We start from the raw sequence: 22,885 nt of genomic DNA on the forward strand, positions 1-22,885 counted from the left end.
GCTAAGAGCAGAAGCGCATGGACTCTCAGAATACAAACAGCGCTGTACTTATAAAATCTCTATAACACAGCCCTTTGTTATCATCCGCTATGGGCGAAAGCTGCAGAGATATGGAGCCTACACTACTTCTGGCTCTAAAGGGATTGAGTGACAAGCTGGATTACCACTATGCCCAGATTTCAGAATGTCTCGCTGTGACACGAGGCGCCAACAGACTCCAAGATGGCGCTCTCCTTTCTCCTGTGCCGACACCTGAACCCGCAGCACTAACTAAGGCTGAGGCGGGCTGGCCTGTACTGCTTGAACCTCTGACACAGGATAACTCAGAAGACTCTGCTTCCTCTGAGGCGGATGTACAACTGGGAGAGACTGTGACTCACGCGCAGACATACCAGCGGAGAGATGCGACTGAGATACGTCTGGTACCGACATCTTGGAAGCTTCGGTCTATTGAGGTGAGCACACTCGGGCCCAAGCAGCAGTACGCAAATGCCATTTTCCCGGTCTCCTTCCTTACTACCTACACTTTGAGCCCTGACATCCGGGACTTCTACATGGTGATTGAGACGCAGCGCTCTCTCTTGGCTACCCTCAGCGGAGACATGCTTGAATATGTTTTTGCCTCGCTCCTTGCACTGGGAGGTTTTAGCACAAAGGGTCCTATAGCTCCAGAACTGCAAAAGGTGGAACAAGGGAAAGTGGCACAAAGTGGATCTACAGCACGATTAGGCCCCCGCATCAAATACCTCACTCCAGAATCTCGGAGCTCAATCTACCTCGTTAAACCTCTCCCTAGCAACGCTGACCTCTCTAAACAGTTAAACATCTCTATGCCTTTGTGTCCAGCCTCACCTTACATTACCCTCGCTCAGGGCAATAACTACCCTCTATTACAGCACGGTATCTGGGTCTTCTCATTTCGGTCACCAGACCACAAAACCGGAGTGGGGTAATTACTTATCAAGTGTGATGTTGGGCTGGAGTGTGACTCACGTCTAATTATACCTAGCCGCATAAATATACATTTACCGCAATTGTTAGCAGATTTCCCCAATAACAGCCTAAATGATGGTCCTTCAGGGTGCCTAAGAATATGGCCGTACACCACTTGATTGTCGCTTATTTGACTATGTCTGCCTGTTTCATGGCTCTATAACCTGTCCAGCTCTCATTACTCCCACTGTCATGACCCCTCTACACGATCTATGAGAGAACATGTGGCACATTTCCCTAAGACATAAAGATCTAGCGATGCTATATGTTTGCTTTTTTTTCTTTTCTTTTTATTGCCCCACATATTCTACAGCAGTTTTTTCATGTACTCTGTTCAAGTTTTTTATAGCCTACAGTTAAGAGACATACATATAAGCCAACTAGACCACGCTAAATGAGATATGTAAATTTATTGTATGACTGAGGTTTATATGATTTGTGCTGTTAGGTAACTATATACATGACAATACTCATCCATAGTCCTACTGTATGCAATGTGTCCCAGCTCCAGCTTTGGGTATTAGATATATAGATATGCCCTCTATCTCTTATAGAATCCCTTACCCACTGTTAAGTTTCCTCCTATACTGTGATACTAGCCTACTCACATATTCAAATTTTCCCAGGGATACTGCTATTATTGCTGTATGCTTATCTGAACTTTAAGCTTAAAATATCTACAGAGGGCCCATAGAAGCAGAAGGGTAAAATGTGTCTCTCTTAACAATACCTTTCCACTTGTGTAACTTATACTAGTATGTAGGGCTGAAATAGGGTGTTATAAATTTAGAATTGTTTGAACATGCATAGTCCAGCTTAACATATGGAAAGGAAGAGTCATATTCAGCTGCAGGAAACATAGATTTGACGACTATGAGTTTGCCCAACTCTCTTTGACTTATTTATCCCCTAAGTGCCTATATATCCTGTGCCACCATACAGTCTACTATGCTTCCTATGGGATTATGTAAAAGTCTCTAACAACATACCCTCCCCATACACCTACTTAACATGAGATATATTAGGGTACTACTCAGCTTGTATATGTTTTTGAAAAAACTATATACACATGTTCATATATGTAACGTAGTAATGTCCTAAGCTTGTCATGATTAGCCCTAAAAACTTCAAGCATAGTATAATCTCTTGATGCTGTTCAGTTTATGCTCCTCTGCTATCTTTTTTGTGCTATACACCTCTGTATCATATTTCAGTCAGCTATTAGTTCCCAACTGAGGTACGGATACACACACTTATCTTTTCTTACTACCTGTTGTGCACGGGTCTGTATACTTACATATGTATATATAGACAATAGGTTCATGTTAAATTTCGATGACTATATTAGCAATCTAACCTACTATATTACACATTTGTGATACTATTTAAGGCTTATATATATGCTTTACCATTATAGGGTATGTACAGTATATTCAGTTAGTCTAATATTAGAAGTTAGCTCAGCTATTTAACTCCTAGTTTTACATCTATATGTTTAGTATGGTTTGTTTATCACACTGTGTGTTCTCTTTGCTTAGTCTTTAAATGACATACCCTCCTACTAAGATCTAAGTCTATATGGTCATGTTAGTTTGAATATCATATATATCCCGTATACAGCCTAGCCCATATGAATATTGGTAGCAGTTAATGTATATGATTCACATTTTTCTTCAGCCGTACTAGCTCTGATAGCTGGTCCTGAGGCTATATGTGCATAATACCTATGCAGAAATCGTTAAGCATAGTAGGTGTTTGACCCGGATAGGATTATTTGACTCATAAGATATTCTGCCCCTGCAAACCTGCTTATTTTAACACTTTTGCTGGCAGAATGACACTGGGCATTTGGCTATGTCATCTCATAATTGTCCCTATGAATTCTTCAATACAACTAATCCTCACAGGAAGTTCTTCCCTATGACTCCGCCCAACCACATCCCCCCTATTTCAAAAGCGGTGCTTACCCGCTGAATCTCCCCCTCCCCCCCTTTTATCATATTTTCATTCTATGCTACTTTTTGGCCCAGTAGAGGCCATAGAACTGACTACCATGTACTATCTCATTTCCATGAAACTAATGGACTTATTAGAGACCTGTTAACTAGTCAGCTAGCTACTCCATTATATACATAAAATCTGAGGTTTGAGATGCTTGTCTATTTTAAGGCATTGTTATTCTTTCTGTTGTATTTGATTTTTATAACACTTTTGCTGGCAGAATGACACTGGGCATTTGGCTATGTCATCTCATAATTGTCCCTATGAATTCTTCAATACAACTAATCCTCACAGGAAGTTCTTCCCTATGACTCCGCCCAACCACATCCCCCCTATTTCAAAAGCGGTGCTTACCCGCTGAATCTCCCCCTCCCCCCCTTTTATCATATTTTCATTCTATGCTACTTTTTGGCCCAGTAGAGGCCATAGAACTGACTACCATGTACTATCTCATTTCCATGAAACTAATGGACTTATTAGAGACCTGTTAACTAGTCAGCTAGCTACTCCATTATATACATAAAATCTGAGGTTTGAGATGCTTGTCTATTTTAAGGCATTGTTATTCTTTCTGTTGTATTTGATTTTTATTGCCTTGACAAATGATGTAAACACATTTACTATCACAAACTTATTATTGTATGTTGTCATCTTCAAGCCTAAACCTCAATAAAAAATATTTAAAAAAAAATAAATAAGCAAAACTATACATATAAAAAAACAACTTTATGGGCTATATAAATAGATCATCTACCAAACATTTATGCAAAGAAAAAAATGTGTTTAATGTCTGTTTAAGCTTGTATAAAAGATTGTAATTGGGTTAAATGTGTTTAACCACTTTTCAGGGACTAAGCACATAGTACAATAATACAATGGTCTAACATACTATTTTATGTCCCTTTAATATAGTTAATTTACCTAGAAAAAAATAAAATACTCTCCACATTGGAACAGGATACCTGATCTCTTGTACTACTTTAAAGTAAATCTGAAAGTATTGACTGTAATAAGAACTTTACTTCTATTTGTATGACTTGTATGTATTAGAAATATATGAGAATGCATGAAAGTCCTGTAGTAAAAAAAGAACACCAGGCTATAGTGTAAAATGCACCTTGTATAAACTACTGATCTAAGCCATACCTTGACAGGGTTCATGACATAAAATCCCAATGCATTCTGTCAAAGCCTTGCTTTTTGGTGTTAAGAAACAGTAAAACATATGTGTGGTTGTAAGGTGGATATGTGATAAAAGCTTCAGTAGATTTCATATTAAAAAAAAACTTGATTGACAAGATAAAACCTGTTTAAACATGGGGATTTAATAAATTAATCAAAGCAACGAGCCAGAAAGCAAAGATTTTGTACAGTTTAGCGGATATCAGGCAACAATCAGAGTAAAGTGTTGTGTCCTTGTCCAGTTTAGAGATAGATACATAGGAGGATCACAGCGTCTCCACGTGCAAAATGTCCAATGCAATTCAGAAATACTACAATGGGAGTAGATTCATTGCTAAAGGCTTTATAAAATATGTCTATAACCCCATTAGTCAATGAAAATTTTAACATTAAAAGGACATTAAATACCCCTTGCTTTTGTGTAAAAGTTATGCTTTTTCCTACACTCCCTAGAGAGGCCAAAAAGCAAAATATGCAAAATGCTGCATTTGAACTATACCAGCTATTTGGTTGGCAAATTAGGTTACAGAATTTGCTTTTTGGGCTCTCTAGTGATTGTGGGATTAAGCACAACTTTTATATAAGAGCAAGAAGTGTTTAATGCCTTTATAAGATTTTATTGTATTCAGTAAAATGGAAGATGATGTATTATTACATTCTGAAGAAAAAAGGGGAGCTATAAAATATATAATGCATTTGAGAAACACAAGGAGCTGGTATTGTGTTATTCATCTTTAATGTAAGTGATATGTTGCAAATTTCTCTTTAACTGCTTTAGGGCTAAAGGCAAGTGATTAAGGGCTGATAATTTTATGTATGCAATTAATTATTTTTCTTTGCTTACAGAGAAGCCTTCAGTTTATTGTATTGTTACCTAATGAACAGCGAATTAATCTAAGACAATGGCCTGTATTCCATAAAAAGCATTCAATAAACTAATATCTTGCAGAAAAACTCTCTGTAACATTGTCACAACATGAAATTGTGGAATTAAAACCAAAGTGAACCCATCCCTTATCACAGCTTTGATTTGTTAGTCACTCTCCTTTATACTCAATGAAACAGCATTAATCTCAGCCCAAAGAAAAAGCAACACTGAGGGATACTGGCATCACAAAACACCTTTAAAATATTACATAAAAACCTCCCTGCGTAAAACAGTCAATGATAAAATATGTAAAGATAGAAACTTAAAGAAAAAAATAAAAATAGACAATTTTATCAGCTTTGAAATAATGAGACACAACCATGAGGCAAGATATTTTACAAGGGCACTAGAGTCTTTATGAATTCCTAAGTTATGGTGCGCCTAAGTATTGTTAAAAAATCCAAACCATGCCCATCACACCCTTTGCTCTTCCATAACAAAACATATATATGGGAATATTTTATAATTACTAACATTTTGCAAGTGTGTTTCTAGATTGTCATAGTCATAGTAAATTTGGTTTCTCCATGTTGCATCTATAGATGTTACTGATAGAAAGTAAAAGAGAGGTTAAGCAATGTAATGAATTTCATCATCAGGCATCTTGGCAAACTGTTTGCATTTTTGTTGAGTGTGGAGGTGGTATAAACTCTTAAATATAGGCTAGATTATAAGTGGAGCACTAATGATAGTGTGGGATGTGATAAGCAATATTGTTGGCCCAAACTAACATTAGTGCGCAACTTGATATTTAAAGTCAATGGTAAATCCCATCTACTAGAGAAGGATTGGTGGGTAGGGATGGGTGAATGTGGTGAAAGTGCCTATCGCTTGGTAGAACAAATAGTCCTGTGGACATTCGTTTTAGACAATGAAATGTTGATAAGAATGAAAATCCATCAAAAGAAATGGAAATCAAATGTTATTTCTGTTTTTTGAATGCTACTTTCATTTTTTAATGTTCATAATTAGATTGAACATCCATATTCAAAATTTTGAATGTAAGATTCGATTTAACAAATTCTATTCAGAAGTTCAATAGTTCATGTGCTAGGGAATTTAGTACATTGACACAAAATACATACAAATATATTGATTCAAAATTTTCATTTAAAGAGAGCATTGGAAATACTATAATAAATATAGTGATTTGAATTTTTCTAATTTAAATATTGCATAATTCAATTTGATTTAAAAAAAAATTCAAATTGAATATTTCATTTAAAGATGGCAGTGGAAATATCAAAACATTTAACGAATGTTAGAATATTGTACAAACACTCAAAACGAACGAACAAATGTGTTAAAATTTGATTACATTCTTGAATGTTAAACATTCACCCATCCCTATTAGCAATGCTGACATTGCTCTAGTGCAACCTATACTTTCAATGGATATTGTGACTGTGCTTGACGTAAAAGGGCTCCAATGTGTGTATATATATATATATATCAAACGGGATACGCACTCACTTGACTTTTCAAACTCAGCTTTATTCAAAAAGTGACGTTTTGGGGGCACACACTCCCCTTCCTTAGTCTGGGGAAGGGGAGTGTGTTCCCCCAAAAGTCCCTATTTGAAAAAAGTTGTATAAAAAAGGTTCAGTGAGTGCAGAGCCTGTTTGATCTATATGGTAACTGTCTGCTCCTGTCACCCTGATATTTTAAAGGGTGAGAGTTTAAATTCCTGCATACTATATAAATATATACATACATACATACATACATACATAAATAACACACTAAGTAAGTCCTGCACTCACTTGCAAGTTCTCAGCTAAGATTAAAAGCAAAACTGGAAGAGTTAGTTACTGCATCTGGCCAAATGGGACAAGCCCAGGTATCACATCAAGGTCTCTCCCAAAACCTGAGTCCCTAATACAGCCATACAAATGCAAGCTCTCAATTAAACAAAATGGTAACAAGTCAAGGGTTCACAAACCCATGTAATCACCCTAGACATATAGAAAACATGGAAGGGGACTGCAGTCTCCGACTGGACTGGGTACACATCCTATGACCCTACAACATGCTCAGCCCTGGGTGCTCAATATTACTAAATCCAAAGATGTGGCAGCACAGCAAAATATATTGTGAACACACAGGAGAACAGCAGAGCAACGTTTCGGGAGTTATCCCTTTGTCAAGCTTGACAAAAGGATAACTCCCAAAACATTGCTCTGCTGTTCCCCTGTGTGTTCACAATAAATTTTGCTGTGCTGCCACATCTTTGGATTTGTTGCATCATTTTGGGAGTTTGTGGTGCCCCTGTGGCGTGCATACTGTGCCTCCCGTGCTGGACATTCTTTGATTTTTGCTCAATAGTACTCTCAGTAAGCTGTGCTGTCCCCGGAATCCCAGGCAGTTAAACCCAGACAAGTCTGGGTGCAAGGCCCATAGGGAAAATTACAAAATAAAAATAATACAACACACAGAGAAACTCCAGCACTCACTTGCAAGCTCTCAGCTAAGATTAAAAGCTGGAAGAGTTAGCTACCATATCTGGCCAAATAGGACAAACCCACATTCCACATCAAGGTCTCTCCCAAAACCTTGGTCCCTAATACAGCCATACAAATGCAAGCTCTCAATAAAACAAACTGGAAACAAGTCAATGGTTCACAAACTTATATAATCACCCTAGACAAAACATGGAAGGGGACTACATTTTAAGGGGTAAATTTATCAAAGTGCGAGTGGACATGATACTTTGTAGAGTATCATGTCCACCGCACATCGATAAATGCTGACAGCATACCCTGTCGGCGTTTATCATTACACAAGCAGTTTTGGTGAACTGCTTGTGAAATGCCACCCCATGCAGATTCACGGCCAATCGGCCGCTAGCAGGGGGTGTCAATCAACCCGATCATATATTGGGCAGATTGAAGACCGCAGCCTCAGATGCAGTGGACAAGTTATGGAGCAGCAGTCTTTAGAACGCTGCTTCATAACTACTGTTTCCGGCGAGCCTGAAGGCTCACGCGGAAACAGGGGCATCAAGCTCCATTCGGAGTTTGATAATTCAGCTCCTCAGAATGGGCTGGGTACACATCCTATGACCCTGCAATATGCTCAGCTCTAGGTGCTCAATAGCACTTTCAGGAAGCTGTGATGTCTCCAGAGTCCCAAATAGTTATCCCCAGACAATTCTGGGTACAAATCCCATAGGGAAAATTACAAAATAAATTAATACAACACACAGAGAAAGTTTAGCATTCACTTGCAAGCTCTCAACTAAGATTAAAAGCTAAAGTGGAAGAGTTAGTTACCACTTCCGGATATTGCTATTGAGCACCCAGGGTTAAGCATGTTGCAGGGACGAATGTGTGCCCAGTCCATTCTGAGAGTGCATTCCCCTTTCATGTATATATATATATATACCTTATGTATGTATATATATATATATATATATATATATATATATATATATATATATATACCTTATGTGTATATATATATATATATATATATATATATATATATATATATATATGTGTGTGTGTGTGCATGTGTTTATGTGTGTATGTGTGTCTGGATATGTGTATTTGTGTTTCAATGTTTTAATGTTTGAATAGAAATACTTGACATTCCTACAGTATATTCTTCACTTAGAAAAAAAAATATATATTACAAAAAAGTCGAACACATATATATCCCATTGCATTTCTAGACAGTGTGCCTATGTAAAAAACAGGTTTCTTTTAAAGGGGTCAATTTATTAATAATTTGGTTTTAGATAAAATTTAAATCACCTTCCAAAAATATAGAGGACGTTGTTTGACAGGTGTTAATCAAAGCAAAGATATAAGATATATTGCAAAACAGTTATGGAAAAAAATTGAACTCAAGACATTAGACAGAAGCAGGGGCTCACAATTTTAACAGACACATGCACACTCATGGCCAGATTACAAGTGGAGCGGTATTTAACGCTCCTGGTCGCGTACTTACTCCACCAGCACTACGCTTTTTGAGCGCAACGGGTAGCGCTCATATTACAAGTTGAAAGTAAATAGTTTGCTTGCGTGCTAACCCGATGTGCGCAAAGTTAGAACATCATGACTGCTAACCTATTCCCCCATAGAAGTCAAGAGAGCAAAAAAAGTGAAAAAAAAACCTACTCGCGCACAAACCCTATCGCATATTCTCAAGTTTGCTAACCCAACACGAAAATATGAATATTTCAAATTCCAGTGTTCTTCACATAGCGGAATATGTTCTATTGATTATTGATTCATATTTCTATATATATGTGATGGTTTTTGCGTATATATATATATATATATATATATATATATATATGTATGTATATATATAACATAATATATGCTTACCTGATAAATTCCTTTCTCCTGTAGTGTAGTCAGTCCACGGGTCATCATTACTTATGGGATATTAACTCCTCCCCAACAGGAAGTGCAAGAGGATCACCCAAGCAGAGCTGCTATATAGCTCCTCCCCTCTACGTCACACCCAGTCATTCGACCAAGAACCAAACGAGAAAGGAGAAACTATAGGGTGCAGTGGTGACTGGAGTATAATTAAAAAATTTAGACCTGCCTTAAAAAACAGGGCGGGCCGTGGACTGACTACACTACAGGAGAAAGGAATTTATCAGGTAAGCATAAATTATGTTTTCTCCTGTTAAGTGTAGTCAGTCCACGGGTCATCATTACTTATGGGATACCAATACCAAAGCTAAGTACACGGATGACGGGAGGGACAGGCAGGATCTCTATACGGAAGGAACCACTGCCTGAAGAACCTTTCTCCCAAAAACAGCCTCCGAAGAAGCAAAAGTGTCAAATTTGTAAAATTTGGAAAAAGTATGAAGAGAAGACCAAGTTGCAGCCTTGCAAATCTGTTCAACAGAGGCCTCGTTCTTAAAGGCCCAAGTGGAAGCCACAGCTCTAGTAGAATGAGCTGTAATCCTTTCAGGAGGTTGCTGTCCAGCAGTCTCATAGGCTAAACGTATTATGCTACGAAGCCAAAAGGATAGAGAGGTAGCAGATGCTTTTTGACCTCTCCTCTGTCCAGAATAAACGACAAACAGGGAAGAAGTTTGTCGAAAATCTTTAGTTGCCTGTAAATAAAATTTCAGGGCACGGACTACATCTAGATTGTGCAGAAGTTGTTCCTTCTTTGAAGAAGGGTTAGGACACAATGATGGAACAACAATCTCTTGATTGATATTCTTGTTAGTGACTACCTTAGGTAAGAACCCAAGTTTAGTACGCAGAACTACCTTATCTGAATGAAAAATCAGATACGGAGAATCACAATGTAAGGCTGATAATTCAGAGACTCTACGAGCCGAGAAAATAGCCATTAAAAACAGAACTTTCCAAGATAACAGCTTGATATCAATGGAGTGAAGGGGTTCAAACGGAACACCCTGTAAAACGTTAAGAACTAAGTTTAAGCTCCACGGCGGAGCAACAGATTTAAACACAGGCTTAATCCTGGCCAAAGCCTGACAAAAAGCCTGAACGTCTGGAACTTCTGACAGACGCTTGTGTAAAAGGATGGACAGAGCTGAGATCTGTCCCTTTAACGAACTAGCAGATAAACCCTTTTCTAAACCTTCTTGTAGAAAAGACAATATCCTAGGAATCCTAACCTTACTCCATGAGTAACCCTTGGATTCGCACCAGTGTAAGTATTTACGCCATATCTTATGGTAAATTTTCCTGGTAACAGGTTTCCTAGCCTGTATTAAGGTATCAATTACTGGCTCTGAAAATCCACGCTTTGATAAAATTAAGCGTTCAATTTCCATGCAGTCAGCTTCAGAGAAATTAGGTTTTGATGTTTGAAAGGACCCTGAATTAGAAGGTCCTGTTTCAGAGGCAAAGACCAAGGTGGACAGGATGACATGTCCACTAGATCTGCATACCAGGTCCTGCGTGGCCACGCAGGCGCTATTAGAATCACTGATGCTTTCTCCTGTTTGATCCTTGCAATCAAACGAGGAAGCATCGGGAAGGGTGGAAACACATAAGCCATCCTGAAGGTCCAAGGTGCTGTCAAGGCATCTATCAGGACCGCTCCTGGGTCCCTGGACCTGGACCCGTAATGAGGAAGCTTGGCGTTCCGGCGAGACGCCATGAGATCCATATCTGGTTTGCCCCAACGTCGAAGTATTTGGGCAAAGACCCCCGGATGAAGTTCCCACTCCCCCGGATGAAAAGTCTGGCGACTTAGGAAATCCGCCTCCCAGTTGTCCACTCCTGGGATGTGGATCGCTGACAGGTGGCAAGAGTGAGACTCTGCCCAGCGAATTATCTTTGATACTTCCATCATCGCTAGGGAACTTCTTGTCCCTCCCTGATGGTTGATGTAAGCCACAGTCGTGATGTTGTCCGACTGAAACCTGATAAACCTCAGAGTTGCTAACTGAGGCCAAGCCAGTAGGGCATTGAGAACTGCTCTCAATTCCAGAATGTTTATTGGAAGGAGACTCTCCTCTTGAGTCCATGATCCCTGAGCCTTCAGGGAATTCCAGACAGCACCCCAACCTAGAAGGCTGGCGTCTGTATTTACAATTGTCCAGTCTGGCCTGCTGAAGGGCATCCCCCTGGACAGATGTGGCCGAGAAAGCCACCATAGAAGAGAATCTCTGGTCTCCTGATCCAGATTCAGCGTAGGGGACAAATCTGAGTAATCCCCATTCCACTGACTTAGCATGCACAATTGCAGCGGTCTGAGGTGCAGGCGTGCAAAAGGAACTATGTCCATTGCCGCTACCATTAAGCCGATTACCTCCATGCATTGAGCCACTGACGGGTGTTGAATGGAATGAAGGGCACGGCAAGCATTTAGAAGCTTTGTTAACCTGTCCTCTGTCAGGTGAATTTTCATTTCTACAGAATCTATAAGAGTCCCCAAGAAGGGAACTCTTGTGAGTGGTAAGAGAGAACTCTTCTCCTCGTTTACTTTCCACCCATGTGATCTCAGAAATGCCAGTACTAACTCTGTATGAGACTTGGCAGTTTGAAAGCTTGACGCTTGTATCAGAATGTCGTCTAGGTACGGAGCTACCAAGATTCCTCGCGGTCTTAGTACCGCCAGAAGAGAGCCCAGAACCTTTGTAAAGATTCTTGGAGCCGTAGCCAACCCGAAGGGAAGAGCTACAAACTGGTAATGTTTGTCTAGGAAGGCAAACCTTAGATACCGGTAATGTTCTCTGTGAATCGGTATGTGAAGGTAAGCATCCTTTAAATCCACTGTGGTCAAGTACTGACCTCTTTGGATCATGGGTAAGATTGTCCGAATAGTTTCCATCTTGAATGATGGAACTCTTAGGAATTTGTTTAGGATCTTTAAATCCAATATCGGTCTGAAGGTTCCCTCTTTTTTGGGAACCACAAACAGGTTTGAGTAAAACCCTTGTCCGTGTTCCGACCGCGGAACTGGATGGATCACTCCCATTAGTAAAAGGTCTTGTACACAGCGTAGAAACGCCTCTTTCTTTATCTGGTTTGTTGACAACCTTGAAAGGTGAAATCTCCCTTGTGGAGGAGAAGCTTTGAAGTCCAGAAGATATCCCTGAGATATGATCTCCAACGCCCAGGGATCCTGGACATCTCTTGCCCAAGCCTGGGTGAAGAGAGAGAGTCTGCCCCCCACTAGATCCATTACCGGATCGGGGGCCCTCAATTCATGCTGTCTTAGGGGCAGCAGCAGGCTTTCTGGCCTGCTTGCCCTTGTTCCAGGCCTGGTTAGGTTTCCAGCCTTGTCTGTAGCGAGCAACAGCTCCTTCCTGTTTTGGAGCAGAGGAAGTTGAAGCTGCTCCTGCCTTGAAATTACGAAAGGCACGAAAATTAGACTGTCTAGCCCTGGGTTTGGCTCTGTCTTAAGGCAGGGCATGGCCTTTACCTCCCGTAATATCAGCGATAATTTCTTTCAAACCGGGCCCGAATAAAGTCTGCCCCTTGAAAGGTATGTTAAGTAGTTTCGATTTAGAAGTTACATCAGCTGACCAGGATTTTAACCACAGCGCTCTGTGTGCCTGAATGGCGAATCTGGAATTCTTAGCCGTAAGTTTAGTTAAATGTACTACGGCATCAGAAATAAATGAATTAGCTAGCTTAAGGGTTTTAAGCTTAAGTGAAATCTCATCTAATGTCGCTGAGTCAAGGGTGTCTTCCAGAGACTCAAACCAAAATGCTGCCGCAGCCGTGACAGGCGCAATGCATGCTCTTCTCCTCGTTTATCAGTATACTCTGTTCTCATCCCAGAGTGATCTCGTTTACCTCTAAGTTCTGGCAATTTAGACAAAACTTCAGTCATAACATTAGCCATGTCTTGTAAAGTGATTTGTAATGGCCGCCCTGATGTACTTGGCGTTACAATATCACGCATCTCCTGAGCGGGAGATGCAGGTACTGACACGTGAGGCAAGTTAGTCGGCATAACTTCCCTATCGTTGTCTGGTGAATGTTGCTTAACATGTACAGATTGACTTTTATTTAAAGTAGCATCAATGCAATTAGTACATAAATTTCTATTGGGCTCCACCTCGGCTTTTGAACATATTGCACAAAGAGTTTCCTCTGTGTCAGACATGTTTAAACAAACTAGCAATTAGACTAGCAAGCTTGGAAATACTTTTCAACTAAATTTACAAGCAATATGTAAAAACGTTACTGTGCCTTTAAGAAGCACACAAAAACTGTCACAGTTGAATAACAATGAACCGGATTAGTTATATAAACCAAATTTAGCAAAGGATTGCACACATTAGCAATGGATGATTAACCCTTAATATCAGAAAAAAAACGTATAACAATTGACAATATAAGCGTTTTTATCACAGTCAAGCACAGTCTCACAGGTCTGCTGTGAGTGATTACCTCCCTCAAAACTAGTTTTGAAGACCCCTGAGCTCTGTGGAGACGTCCTGGATCATGCAGGGAGAAAAAGACAGACTGTGACTGAATTTCTGATGCGTAGTAAAAGTGCCAAAATAGGCCCCTCCCACTCACACTACAACAGTGAGGGAAGCTCAGTAAACTGTTTTAATTTAAAACAACGACAGCCATGTGGAAAATAAAGCCCAAAACAATTTTCACCAAGTACCTCAGATAATTAAACGATTTAACATGCCAGTAAACGTTTAAAATCTAATATATGAAATGTCATTAAAAAGCCTGCTGCTAGTCGCTCACACTGCAAGTTAGGCTAAAGTTATATGCATACAGTATTTTCCCAGTGAAGTGCCATTCCCCAGAAATACTTAAGTGTTAACATATATACATGTCAGCCTGATACCAGTTGCTACTACTGCATTTAAGGCTGTACTTACATTATATCGGTATTAGCAGTATTTTCAAAGTCAATTCCATTCCTTAGAAAATAATATACTGCAACATACCTCTTTGCAGGTGAACCTGCCCGCTGTCCCCTGATCTGAAGTTACCTTACTCCTCAGAATGGCCGAGAACAGCAAACGGATCTTAGTTACGTCCGCTAAGATCATATAGAAAAAACTCAGGTAGATTCTTCTTCAAATTCTGCCTGAGAAAGAAACAACACACTCCGGTGTCATTTAAAATAACAAACTTTTGATTGAAGATATAAAAAAACTAAGTTTAATCACCACAGTCCTCTCACGCATCCTATCTATTAGTTGGGTGCAAGAGAATGACTGGGTGTGACGTAGAGGGGAGGGGCTATATAGCAGCTCTGCTTGGGTGATCCTCTTGCACTTCCTGTTGGGGAGGAGTTAATATCCCATAAGTAATGATGACCCGTGGACTGACTACACTTAACAGGAGAAATATATATATATATATATATATATATATTTATATATATATATATATACAGTATATACCCCTCTACCCTACTCTGTCATGCTCAGTCTCATGATATTTTGTGAGAGTCTCATTGTTTGGAACAGTTGCTTTAAAAGATTAGTAGAAGCCATATAGATTAAAAAGATAAGATTTATTTAAATAACTGAATGAGCATATACTTGCAGGGTATTTTAAATATGTACTATTCAGGTATGTTATCTCCACATATGCCAGGAGTGGAAAGGAACAAAAAAAGTAAGCAGAGATTCAGATTTAAAAGTAAAGTTTTTCTCCAGGTAGGAACTGAAGTGCAGGAATCTGGATAAGGAATAAAAAAAAACTTGTAAACAGTAATGCAGATTTCAAAGATAACTGAAGTGCAGGAATTTGCACAAGGTAGGAAACACACTTGTAAACTGTATAGCAGTGGCATATTTAGGTTTTGTGCTGCCCTAGGCACTCAAAATTCTGCTGCCCCCCCTTCATTACTCATCGGAGATGATGTCTCTGTGTGAGAAAATGTCTGTAGAATAGTGTATCAGGGGTATTAGGGGGATGTTTGCATTTATTTGCAATTTGCATATATAACTCACTGAAATTTTGTGTTTAAATTCGCTACTGTGATTATGTATCATTCTCGTACTGATGCGTCAATAGTATGAAGGGACTCCTCACCCGGGCAAGTGCCGCCCCCCAAAATCTGCCCTATGCACCGGCCTTTTTGGCCTATGCCTTAATACGCCCTTGAACAGAGTCAAAGGTAAAGTCTTCCTCCTGATGAAAGCTGAAGTGCAGGATTGCACAAGGCAGGAAACAAACTTGTAAACTGTGTAGCAAATTCAAATATGAAGTCTTCCTCCAAATAGGTACTGAAGTACAGGAAACAGGTTCTGGCTTGTGACAAAACAGAAACAATGTGAAGACCCTGTGCAGCCTAACAGCCAGCCTTAAATAGGGAGGTTTTGCACAGAATTGGCTCAGAGTATATCCAAAATTAAGAGCACCTGTGTTTTGCACAGGTGAAAATACAATTAGACAAATACACATTTGGCAGCTCTTCTAAGTTGCATGATATTGAATTTGAAATTCCCAGACTGCTAGAACTGGCTGTGGCCTAACACACAAGCAAACAGGTTAGAAGACTCCGACCTGTGGGTTCAAATTCTCCCATGGCCCTGTTGGTTGGAAATGCGTCCCAGGCCTTTTCTTTTTATTCTGAAGGCTTGGTTCGTGACACTCTCTGTCTTCCTCATGTCTCTATCTGTCCTCCCTTCTCTGTCTCTCTCTGCCTCCCCTCTGTCTCACTCTGCCCCCCATCTGACTCTCTCTGTCCTCTTCCTGTCTCGCTCTGTCCCTCTGTCTCTATCTTCCCTCACCCTCCCCCACTGACTCTCTCTCCCCCTCTGTCTTTCTCTCCCCTTTGTCTCTTTGTCTCCCCTCTATCTCTCTCTGTCCCCCTCTCTGTCTCTTTGTCCTCTGTGTCTCGCTCTGTCCTCCCCCTATCTTGCTCTGTCTCTCTTTCTCTGTCTTCTCTCTCTGTCTCCCTCTGTCCCCCTCTTTCTCTTCCTGTTTCTCCCCATCTGTCTCTGTCTGTCTTTATATATATATATATATATATATATATATGTATGTATATGTGTGTATACAGCACAGTCAGCTATATATATATGTGTATACAGCATAGTCAGCTATATGTGTGTGTGTATACAGCACAGTCAGATATATATATATATATGTGTGTGTGTGTGTGTGTGTGTGTGTATACAGCACATTCAGCTATATACTGTATGTCTGTGTATACAGCACAGTCAGGTATATATAAGTGTGTATACAGCCCACATTAAAAAAAAAATTAGTTTGTTCTTATTTTCTTTTTTCGGAGTGTGTTAAATTCAAAAACATTTTTCGAGGGGGCCGCTTGGATTCTTGGACCTGGGCCCTGTGGTTTCTAGTTACGCCTCTACTCTACAGTTGCCAATTTATGTACTGTACTGTGTACAGTAGTCAGGGTATTCATTAAAATATGTTAGGCTTGTCTGTTCACAAGTTATAGATGGGCAATTTATGTTGCATACTTGTACACTCACTCATTATCAATATATTGAAATTAATAATCACTGGATATTTTCTTCTTCCTTACCGATACAGAATCCTGTTATACTTTTCTTCACTAAAATATTGTATTAAAGGGACAGTCTAGTCAAAATTAAACTTTCATGATTCAGATAGGAAATTTAATTTCTTTCATGTAATTAACAAGAGTCCATGAGCTAGTGACGTATGGGATATACATTCCTACCAGGAGGGGCAAAGTTTCCCAAACCTTAAAATGCCTATAAATACACCCCTCACCACACCCACAAATCAGTTTTTACAAACTTTGCCTCCAAGGGAGGTGGTGAAGTAAGTTTGTGCTAGATTCTACGTTGATATGCGCTCCGCAGCAAGTTGGAGCCCGGTTTTCCTCTCAGCGTGCAATGAATGTCAGAGGGATGTGAGGAGAGTATTGCCTATTGAATGCAGTGATCTCCTTCTACGGGGTCTATTTCATAAGGTTCTCTGTTATCGGTCGTAGAGATTCATCTCTTACCTCCCTTTTCAGATCGACGATATACTCTTATATTTACCATTTCCTCTACTGATTCTCGTTTCAGTACTGGTTTGGCTTTCTACAAACATGTAGATGAGTGTCCTGGGGTAAGTAAGTCTTATTTTCTGTGACACTCTAAGCTATGGTTGGGCACTTTATTTATAAAGTTCTAAATATATGTATTCAAACATTTATTTGCCTTGACTCAGAATGTTCAACTTTCCTTATTTCCAGACAGTCAGTTTCATATTTGGGATTATGCTTTAAATTATCATATTTTGTCTTACCTCAAATTTGACTTTTTTCCCTGTGGGCTGTTAGGCTCGCGGGGGCTGAAAATGCTTCATTTTATTGCGTCATTTTTGGCGCGGATTTTTTTGGCGCAAAAATTCATTTCCGTTTCCGGCGTCATACGTGTCGCCGGAAGTTGCGTCATTTTTTGACGTTATTTTGCGCCAAAAATGTCGGCGTTCCGGATGTGGCGTCATTTTTTGCGCCAAAAGCATTTAGGCGCCAAATAATGTGGGCGTCTTATTTGGCGCCAAAAAATATGGGCGTCGCTTTTGTCTCCACATTATTTCAGTCTCATTTTCATTTGCTTCTGGTTGCTAGAAGCTTGATGTTTGGCATTTTTTTCCCATTCCTGAAACTGTCTTATAAGGAATTTGATTTATTTTGCTTTATATGTTGTTTTTTCTCTTACATATTGCAAGATGTCTCACGTTGCATCTGAGCCAGAAGATACTACAGGAAAACCACTGCCTGCTGGATCTACCAAAGCTAAGTGTATCTGCTGTAAACTTTTGGTAGCTATTTCTCCAGCTGTTGTTTGTATTAATTGTCATGACAAACTTGTTAAAGCAGATAATATTTCCTTTAGTGATGTACCATTGCCTGTTGCAGTTCCCTCAACATCTAAGGTGCAGAATGTTCCTGATAACATAAGAGATTTTGTTTCTGAATCCATAAAGAAGGCTTTGTCTGTTATTTCTCCTTCTAGTAAACGTAAAAAGTCTTTTAAATCTTCTCTCTCTACAGATGAATTTTTAAATGAACACCATCATTCTGATTCTTTGGACTCTTCTAGTTCAGAGGATTCTGTCTCAGAGATTGATGCTGATAAATCTTCATATTTATTTAAGATGGAATTTATTCGCTCTTTACTTAAAGAAGTACTAATTGCTTTAGAAATAGAGGATTCTAGTCCTCTTGATACTAATTCTATACGTTTGGATAAGGTTTTTAAAGCTCCTGCGGTTATTCCAGAAGTCTTTCCTGTTCCTAATGCTATTTCTGCAGTAATTGCTAAGGAATGGGATAAATTGGGTAATTCATTTACTCCTTCTAAACGTTTTAAGCAATTATATCCTGTTCCGCCTGACAGGTTAGAATTTTGGGACAAAATCCCTAAAGTTGATGGGGCTATTTCTACCCTTGCTAAACGTACTACCATTCCTACGTCAGATGGTACCTCGTTTAAGGATCCTTTAGATAGAAAAATTGAATCTTTTCTAAGAAAAGCTTATCTATGTTCAGGTAATCTTCTTAGACCTGCTATATCATTGGCTGATGTTGCTGCAGCTTCAACTTTTTGGTTGGAAACTCTAGCGCAACAAGTAACAAATCGTGATTCTCATGATATTATTATTCTTCTCCAGCATGCTAATAATTTCATCTGTGATGCCATTTTTGATATTATTAGAGTTGATGTTAGATTTATGTCTCTGGCTATCTTAGCCAGAAGAGCTTTATGGCTTAAGACTTGGAATGCTGATATGGCTTCTAAATCAACTCTACTTTCCATTTCTTTCCAGGGAAACAAATTATTTGGTTCTCAGTTGGATTCTATTATTTCAACTGTTACTGGTGGGAAAGGAACTTTTTTACCACAGGATAAAAAATCTAAAGGTAAAAACAGGGCTAACAATCGTTTTCGTTCCTTTCGTTTCAACAAAGAACAAAAGCCTGATCCTTCGTCCTCAGGAGCAGTTTCAGTTTGGAAACCATCTCCAGTCTGGAATAAATCCAAGCCTGCTAGAAAGGCAAAGCCTGCTTCTAAGTTCACATGAAGGTACGGCCCTCATTCCAGTTCAGCTGGTAGGGGGCAGGTTACGTTTTTTCAAAGAAATTTGGATCAAATCTGTTCACAATCTTTGGATTCAGAACATTGTTTCAGAAGGGTACAGAATTGGTTTCAAGATGAGACCTCCTGCAAAGAGATTTTTTCTTTCCCATGTCCCAGTAAATCCAGTGAAAGCTCAAGCATTTCTGAATTGTGTTTCAGATCTAGAGTTGGCTGGAGTAATTATGCCAGTTCCAGTTCCGGAACAGGGGATGGGGTTTTATTCAAATCTCTTCATTGTACCAAAGAAGGAGAATTCCTTCAGACCAGTTCTGGATCTAAAATTATTGAATCGTTATGTAAGGATACCAACGTTCAAGATGGTAACTGTAAGGACTATATTGCCTTTTGTTCAGCAAGGGAATTATATGTCCACAATAGATTTACAGGATGCATATCTGCATATTCCGATTCATCCAGATCATTATCAGTTCCTGAGATTCTCTTTTCTAGACAAGCATTACCAATTTGTGGCTCTACCGTTTGGCCTTGCTACAGCTCCAAGAATTTTCACAAAGATTCTCGGTGCCCTTCTGTCTGTAATCAGAGAACAGGGTATTGTGGTATTTCCTTATTTGGACGATATCTTGGTACTTGCTCCGTCTTTACATTTAGCAGAGTCTCATACGAATCGACTTGTGTTGTTTCTTCAAGATCATGGTTGGAGGATCAATTTACCAAAAAGTTCTTTGATTCCTCAAACAAGGGTAACCTTTCTGGGTTTCCAGATAGATTCAGTGTCCATGACTCTGTCTTTAACAGACAAGAGACGTCTAAAATTGATTACAGCTTGTCGAAACCTTCAGTCACAATCATTCCCTTCGGTAGCCTTATGCATGGAAATTCTAGGTCTTATGACTGCTGCATCGGACGCGATCCCCTTTGCTCGTTTTCACATGCGACCTCTTCAGCTCTGTATGCTGAACCAATGGTGCAGGGATTACACGAAGATATCTCAATTAATATCTTTAAAACCGATTGTTCGACACTCTCTAACGTGGTGGACAAATCACCATCGTTTAATTCAGGGGGCTTCTTTTGTTCTTCCGACCTGGACTGTAATTTCAACAGATGCAAGTCTCACAGGTTGGGGAGCTGTGTGGGGATCTCTGACGGCACAAGGAGTTTGGGAATCTCAGGAGGTGAGATTACCGATCAATATTTTGGAACTCCGTGCAATTTTCAGAGCTCTTCAGTTTTGGCCTCTTCTGAAGAGAGAATCGTTCATTTGTTTTCAGACAGACAATGTCACAACTGTGGCATACATCAATCATCAAGGAGGGACTCACAGTCCTCTGGCTATGAAAGAAGTATCTCGAATTTTGGTTTGGGCGGAATCCAGCTCCTGTCTAATCTCTGCGGTTCATATCCCAGGTGTAGACAATTGGGAAGCGGATTATCTCAGTCGCCAAACGTTGCATCCGGGCGAATGGTCTCTTCACCCAGAGGTATTTCTTCAGATTGTTCAATTGTGGGGGCTCCCAGAGATAGATCTGATGGCCTCTCATCTAAACAAGAAACTTCCCAGGTATCTGTCCAGATCCCGGGATCCTCAGGCGGAGGCAGTGGATGCATTATCACTTCCTTGGAAGTATCATCCTGCCTATATCTTTCCGCCTCTAGTTCTTCTTCCAAGAGTAATCTCCAAGATTCTGAGGGAATGCTCGTTTGTTCTGCTAATAGCTCCGGCATGGCCTCACAGGTTTTGGTATGCGGATCTTGTCCGGATGGCATCTTGCCAGCCATGGACTCTTCCGTTAAGACCAGACCTTCTGTCACAAGGTCCTTTTTTCCATCCGGATCTGAAATCCTTAAATTTAAAGGTATGGAGATTGAACGCTTGATTCTTGGTCATAGAGGTTTCTCTGACTCCGTGATTAATACTATGTTACAGGCTCGTAAATCTGTATCTCGAGAGATATATTATAGAGTCTGGAAGACTTATATTTCATGGTGTCTTTCTCATCATTTTTCTTGGCATTCTTTTAGAATACCGAGAATTTTACAATTTCTTCAGGATGGTTTGGATAAGGGTTTGTCCGCAAGTTCTTTGAAAGGACAAATCTCTGCTCTTTCTGTTCTTTTTCACAGAAAGATTGCTATTCTTCCTGATATTCATTGTTTTGTACAAGCTTTGGTTCGTATAAAACCTGTCATTAAGTCAATTTCTCCTCCTTGGAGTTTGAATTTGGTTCTGGGAGCTCTTCAAGCTCCTCCGTTTGAACCTATGCATTCATTGGACATTAAATTACTTTCTTGGAAAGTTTTGTTCCTTTTGGCCATCTCTTCTGCTAGAAGAGTTTCTGAATTATCTGCTCTTTCGTGTGAGTCTCCTTTTCTGATTTTTCATCAGGATAAGGCGGTGTTGCGAACTTCTTTTGAATTTTTACCTAAAGTTGTGAATTCCAACAACATTAGTAGAGAAATTGTGGTTCCTTCATTATGTCCTAATCCTAAGAATTCTAAGGAGAAATCATTGCATTCTTTGGATGTTGTTAGAGCTTTGAAATATTATGTTGAAGCTACGAAATCTTTCCGTAAGACTTCTAGTCTATTTGTTATCTTTTCCGGTTCTAGGAAAGGCCAGAAAGCTTCTGCCATTTCTTTGGCATCTTGGTTGAAATCTTTAATTCATCTTGCCTATGTTGAGTCGGGTAAAACTCCGCCTCAAAGAATTACAGCTCATTCTACTAGGTCAGTTTCTACTTCCTGGGCGTTTAGGAATGAAGCTTCGGTTGACCAGATCTGCAAAGCAGCAACTTGGTCTTCTTTGCATACTTTTACTAAATTCTACCATTTTGATGTATTTTCTTCTTCTGAAGCAGTTTTTGGTAGAAAAGTTCTTCAGGCAGCGGTTTCAGTTTGAATCTTCTGCTTATGTTTTTTGTTAAACTTTATTTTGGGTGTGGATTATTTTCAGCAGGAATTGGCTGTCTTTATTTTATCCCTCCCTCTCTAGTGACTCTTGTGTGGAAAGATCCACATCTTGGGTAGTCATTATCCCATACGTCACTAGCTCATGGACTCTTGTTAATTACATGAAAGAAAACATAATTTATGTAAGAACTTACCTGATAAATTCATTTCTTTCATATTAACAAGAGTCCATGAGGCCCACCCTTTTTTGTGGTGGTTATGATTTTTTTGTATAAAGCACAATTATTCCAATTCCTTATTTTATATGCTTCGCACTTTTTCTTATCACCCCACTTCTTGGCTATTCGTTAAACTGATTTGTGGGTGTGGTGAGGGGTGTATTTATAGGC

Source organism: Bombina bombina, chromosome 3, assembly GCF_027579735.1.
Source record: "Bombina bombina isolate aBomBom1 chromosome 3, aBomBom1.pri, whole genome shotgun sequence".
NCBI classification, from domain to species: Eukaryota; Metazoa; Chordata; class Amphibia; order Anura; family Bombinatoridae; genus Bombina; species Bombina bombina.